This window comes from Lactuca serriola, chromosome 6, assembly GCF_051521515.1.
Source record: "Lactuca serriola cultivar US96UC23 chromosome 6, Lser_US96UC23_V15, whole genome shotgun sequence".
Lineage (NCBI taxonomy): Eukaryota > Viridiplantae > Streptophyta > Magnoliopsida > Asterales > Asteraceae > Lactuca > Lactuca serriola.
The window spans coordinates 133,775,821-133,782,488 of NC_136413.1; the positions used below are offsets into that span (position 1 = coordinate 133,775,821).

Consider the following 6,668-nt stretch of genomic DNA (forward strand, 5'->3'; position numbering starts at 1 on the left):
ACCCCGCCTTCCTTTTTTTCTCCTTTCCCTCTTGCCCAAATTATGAACGCTCCTTCCTTACTGCCGCCTACTTCTTCCCCCACTTACTTCTACCCACTAGAACCACCATATCTCCCACTCGATGTTGAAATTGTTAGAAAAAACCCTAATTATACTCTCAAGTCTCAATATTAGGAATGTGAATCTTGATTCTCGTTTGTTTCAAATTCCCCACAGATAAATCGAAAAACACACAGATGAAGAACCGTAACTTTGCTCCATTAGCTTCCCGATTGCATCTTGTCATCACCTTTGAAACTTCTGCGTTAGAGACCCAGGTAATCAATTTAATTTTCATTCCTTCACATATCTTTTTCTAGTTTTGAATGATTTGGCGGTTCTTATGTAAAAATTTGGACCGTATCTTGCAAAAAAATTGGGCATATTTGAATAGAAAGAGGATCTGAATCTAGCACTCTCGATATGATTATCAGGCTCAAAGGAGTGGGCGTCGTTAGGAAGGTCGTCATGGGTCGCTAAGGGCGCTAAACACCGCCCGATATCTTCTACCAAAGGGGTCGCCAGCCAAGTCTCGCCAGCAGCTTAACGAGAAGAGAGAGAGAGAGAGAGAGAGAGAGAGAGAGAGGAATAAAGATGTGCAGGCCTTCATAGTGGTAACTTCCATCCCTAAATCGACTTATGTTCTTCTGTTTTTTTACTTCTCGATTTATTATGTTAATCCATTGTGCATCTCTATTGTTTTTGTTTTTGTTCATATTTCAATGAATTATCAACTCCTATACTCCATTTTTGTGATTTATGTGTTTAATTTCTGCAATTTACCTTTGTCTTTCCATGGTGTTTAGACGAACACCAAGTGTTCGATGAAATTCCCCAGATATCATTAAGTCTTTAGCACCTATTACATATGTTTTATGAAGTGAGAAATGCTTCATTTGATAATATTCACATGTATTTTTATGTTTTTAATAATTTGTGCTCTGTGCCACTATATGACTACATGTGTGATTTAACTATATGCATTCAATTGTGGGTGTTGCTGCACTCAATGGTAAGATATTCTTGAAATTTTAATCCATTGTTACATTTTGTTCATGTTAATTTAATGGTTGATGGCCAAAGATGTTTTTATTTTGTCAAATTTAGGGCACATATGGTTTGTGTTTAACCAATGGATGGAATTTAGTTCCATTGCAATCATTTAAAAGACCAAAATACCCCTTTGTATGTATAACGATTAACCAAAAATCTTAAATTAACTATTTTTTGTGCAAATGATTTTTCAGTCAAAAGCAAATTCGCAAAGAAAAGTTGCAGCTAAGGCACACCACTAAAAGGAGTTGTAGTGATTTTGTGTTTTGAATAATTCTTGATGATGAATTAGTGTGGCCATTGGCCATGTTATATTTTATCTTTTGCTTGTAACTCTTCGATTTTCAACCATGAGAAATGGTAATACGTTTTCTTAGTTTTTTTTTCAACCATGAGAATGTATGTTTATTCAAGTATGTTAATTTAACTTGTTCTAAATGGATCCATGACATTGTGAATTTTAGAAATTTTTTATTTTTTTACACGGTAATTTGATATATAAATTGTTTATACATTGATCCCTAAAAATTTGTTCAATATTAGTTCTCGAGAAGTATTTTATTATTGAATCCCCAATATTTTTTTATTGAATTTAATTAATAGTTTATAATAATTAATTTTAGATATGAAGAAGCGGAAACATTTGGAAGGAAGGGCTAATGTACAAAAGGCTGCTTTCAGTATGATCTAGAATTCAATGAGCTACAGGTTTGTTATTCTTCAAACTTTGCTTGGTTGAAAATGGTGATCTGTTCTATTATATATATATATATATATATATATATATATATATATATATATGTTTGTTGCTTATTTGTTAGAAATTTTCTAACAGGGGCAACTGTGTCATTTAACAGAGCTGATGTATTGAGAGAAAACATAGAAGCAGTGTTTGCAGCTTGTGATGCAGCTCATGGAAGATGGGAAAAACTTCTTGGTGTTCGTGCTCTTTTGCATCCAAGACTAAGGCTTCAAGACTTTTTACAAATATATAACGTGTCACAATAATTTGTAACTGCAACAGAGAAGGTAAACAACAATTTGTTTGATTAATAATATTATTATTGTTGTTATAGATGACAAAACTGAAAGCAATGCTTGATCAAGAAACATGGGTTGAAGTAGATGTGCCTAATGAATTCCAGGGAATTATGGATTCCCTTTCTAGAACAATTGTTCACTATTTCTAAATTCCAATTACTTTGTATGTTTCAGTGGTCTCCTGACAAATCATCCATCTTTGGAAGCTCAGCAGAAGATGGTGTCTTGAACATCTGGGATCACAATAAGGTGTGTCAACTCAACCAAAAACCACTTTTACTTTTATTCCATTTCCCCCTATTCTTTTCTTGTAACAAATTGTTTTTTTTAATAAAAGGTTTGTTTGTTTGTCTACAGGTTGGTGAACGTTCTGGTCCAGCCTCAAAGTTTGCACCTGGCTTATTGTTCAGACACTCTGGACATAGGTATATATATTTAATTTTAATTAATGGTTTTCCTTTTTACAGAAATAAAAAATAGATAAAAATTGGAACAAGATTATATTGTGCTATGATTGAAGGGATAAGGTGGTTGATTTCCACTAGAACTCGCATGATCCATGGACAATTGTCAGTGTGTCGGATGATGGTGAAAGCACAGGTGGCGGTGGAACTCTACAGGTATGTATATATATCACTTATTTATTATTATTTTAGTTTTTATTAAAATGTTATTTATATTGATTAGTTGAAATGTTTGTTTTGTTTGAATGATGATGTGTGTAGATATGGAGGATGATTGATTTGATTCATAGACCACAGGAAGAGGTGATTAACGAGCTGGAGCAGTTAATCACCTCATCCCTGTTTTTGATGTTGAAGTTATTTCCGAATTTGGGATTTGGAAATTAGATTCAAGTCTATTCAACTTGTGAAGTTTTCTTTAATTTATTTTCTTTTTAAAATTAGTTGCAATGGAGTTTAGATTTCGAATCAATGTTTCATCTGTTTGATAAAAAAATGTTTCTCTAGCTTTCAAGGAATAGATCTGGTACAAGCACTTAAATAATTAGAGAAAAATATGACTACATCCACTAATCCATAGTTTTTTTCAATTTTTCTATGAACGCAATTGGTATGAGACATTTCTTGCGGTTAAGTTTTTTTCATTGCTAACCAATAATTGTGACGTTGAAACCTTATGCTAGTTTCATTTCAAGTGATATAGATTCTATGAGAAGAAGTTCTTGAGCTAATGGGAGACCAAAGAGTCAACATCCAGAAAGCATATTTATATCTTGCTCTGACCGATTAAATTATTGCTAACACATATTAATTAACTACTGTACACATATCAAATAATTCTTGAATTGTTGGTTTTTGATTATATGCAGTCAGGTTCTTTTATCTTTTATCCCCCGCTTTAGTAGCCATCTTTGGAAAGCCCTTGTTCTCAAAACAAAACAGGTGATTCTTACAATTGTCAAACTGGATTTTATCTATGGTTCTGGTTACATAATTATTGTATTCATCATTTTAACTGAGATCTTATTTTACTTTGTCAGGATATGGACATCCAAGATAGAGAACTAGTAAATGACTGGCTCATGATCATAGTTTACAAAGAACGTGGTTTTGGCTGAAAAACATATTATCATGTGGTATGCATCTTCCTTGAAACTTCATGATCTTAGGCCTCTGTGTTTGTTTATTTAAGGTGTTAGCATAAATGGGAAAGCATACTTTTGAATGTCACATTGTTGCCTTCACTTATAATTTGCATAATGTCGATTGTGCTTTAGAATATTATTAATTTATTTTTATTTCTCCTTAGTAACTGTGGGCATAGCACCACCTGTTTTTGTGTTTCTTTTATTGTGAGGGCAATCCTTAACTGTACCAGTGGTTCCGATTATTTTGGTCTCTTAATGGGGTATTTAACCCTTGGCTGGGAATTAAATAGTTAAGAAAATTTTTGTGATGCTTATCTGAACTTGAAGAGCTTTTTCACCTCTTGAACGTGAGAATAGAGTTTCTACCTGATCCTTTATAGGGGATACTTTTGACTGGTGCAGGGAAACTCTAATGTTACTATGGATTGTCTTAATTGCCTTAGTTTCGACTGATGCAGAGTGTTTGACCAACACTGATGCTAATGCCTAATGCCTAATGCTATACTGCTTTGTCTTTCTTTGTTGGTAAGACATTTGTATGTTAAACCAGATGCTAATGCGCCTAATGCCTAATGCTATCACTTGTGGTTTAATTCAGATTTTGGGACAAAAAGAGTCATAGCTGGGCTGTTAATGTTCCTGTTTGTTTTCATTTATGCAGGTAACAATCTTGTAGAAAGGACTTATGAATCAGATGTTAATGGTAACAAGTTTAACACTCGAGTCCATACGATTAGATGTTAATGGTAACAAGTTTAACACATGTGTCTTTGTTATACATACAGATTAAATGCAATGGATTGTATTTTTTGTATATGGTATTTTATTTAATATTATGGAATGGATTGTATTTTTTGTATATGATATTTTATTTCTATTATGAGAGATTAAATGGAAATTTAATTTATAAATTAATAAATATATAAATATATATTTTTTTTAAAAAAAATTAAAATTACGATACGCAAAAATGTGTGTCGTCTTCATTTATGACATGGCCTTTCTTGACGGAGGCTTCCTTGATACGCATTGCGTGTCATAAACACGTGCGTCGTAAAGTTATGACACGCAAATGCGTGTCGTCTTCCTTTATGACAGAGCCTTCCTTGATATGCATTGCGTGTCATAACTGCGCGTCGTAAATGCGCGTCATAAATGCGCGTCGTAAATGCGCGTCGTCTCTCTTTATGACAGGGCCTTCCTTGACGCGCATTTGCGCGTCGTCTGAGCGTTTTACGACGTGCAATGAGCGTCGTAAAAGGCCTTTTTTCTAGTAGTGTATAAGGATAATGAATTGAAAGGGTAACGGACTTTCGATTTTGTTCACATTTAGTCACTAAACTTTTTTTAATTATCTATTTGCCACTGAACTATTGAAATTGTTCACATTTTATCCTTATGACCGGTAACAACTGGTCATAAGGGTAAAATTTGAATAGTTCCAATAGTTCAGTGAAAAAAAAAAATTAGTAACTAAATGTGAACAAAGTTGAAAGTTCATTTCCATCTAAAAAAAGTTCAATGACTAAATGTGAACAAACTTCCTCTTGTATTATGTTTTAGCAAATTATTTAATTTTGTTAAATTCTAGCAACATTTGTTGATGAAGAAATCTGTAAAATAAAAAAACAAAATCCCGAAAAACATATTAAACAAAAAAAAACGAAAATCGAAATAAAAACCAATGGTTTAGTATTTTCCAAAATAAAAAATCAAAATTTCCAATTTGATTTTGGTTTAACAAAAAATGAATCATTCTCACCCATAGCGTCGTTTTAATTGTTGAATATATAGCTATTTTTTTCTAAAAAAAATATTTTTGTAAAAGTAATATGGATGGTGTGGATTGAGCGCAACACTTCATAAAATATGTTAACGGTTTTACTTAACTTTATATTTCTAGTTAAATAATCATAAATTTCAATAATTATTCAAACTTTTTAAGAAAATATAATCTCAAATATAAATCAATTGTCCGGGTAAATTAAAAATGCTTAAATTCTAAACTACTCGACTTTCATTATCGATATCTTTTTTAATAGTAAATATACTAATATGATGTATGTCAATACATGAAGTATAACAACATATATATTGTATAAATGTATGTATGCATTATTTTATAACAAAAAATTCATACATATAATATTAGGATAATTTTTATACTTATAATATTGCATAGTTTTATAATATAAAACTTATACATATAATATTGGTTTCGTTTTTTGTTTTTTTATACATTTTTAAGGGTTTTGTTCTTTTTCATTTCATAGATTTCTTCATCAACAAATATTGTTAAAATTTAACATAAAATACATAATTTGCTAAACCATAATACAAGAGGAAAATTTGTTCACATTTAATCATTGAAATTTTTTAAGAGGAAAACGAACTTTAAACTTTGTTTATATTTAGTCACTAATTTTTTTTTCATTATCTATTTTTCACTGAACTATTGAAACTGCTCATATTTTACCCTTATGATCGGTTACCGGCCATAAGGGTAAAATATGAGCAGTTTCAATAGTTCAATGACAAGTAGATAATGAAAAAAGTTTAATGACAAAATATGAACAAAATTGAAAGTCCGTAACCGTTTATAGTCATTATCCCCCGAATATAATATCTTGAAAAGTTTAAAACTCCAATACAAATAAAATTCATCAAATTATTACTTCAAATATTAATCTCAACATAATATTTAGTGCCAAGTTGTCAAAGCCAACTGCAATCTTAATCTACAAGCAAACATACTAATGCAATCTCGGTCCAAAATGTTAAAACTTAAAACTCTTCTCGTTTCCGGATTTCTAGGTATAAAGTGTAAACTATACATTTTTAGTTCTTTAAGTATACGTAATAAGGATGTAATTAATTTTTTGAGATACATAATTAGAATTTCAATGTGTTTTTACAACTATTT

The 6,668-nt window shown here is 31.2% G+C and overlaps 1 long non-coding RNA gene across 1 annotated transcript; it reads left to right on the plus strand.

Moving 5' to 3' along the window:
- Window positions 1–2,297: 2,297 nt before the first annotated feature.
- On the plus strand, window positions 2,298–2,923 carry LOC145058864 (uncharacterized). The gene is made up of 4 exons (XR_013686545.1): window positions 2,298–2,382; window positions 2,491–2,558; window positions 2,654–2,753; window positions 2,859–2,923. It is a non-coding gene; the product is annotated as an uncharacterized LOC145058864 (long non-coding RNA).
- The last annotated feature ends 3,745 nt before the right edge of the window (window positions 2,924–6,668 follow it).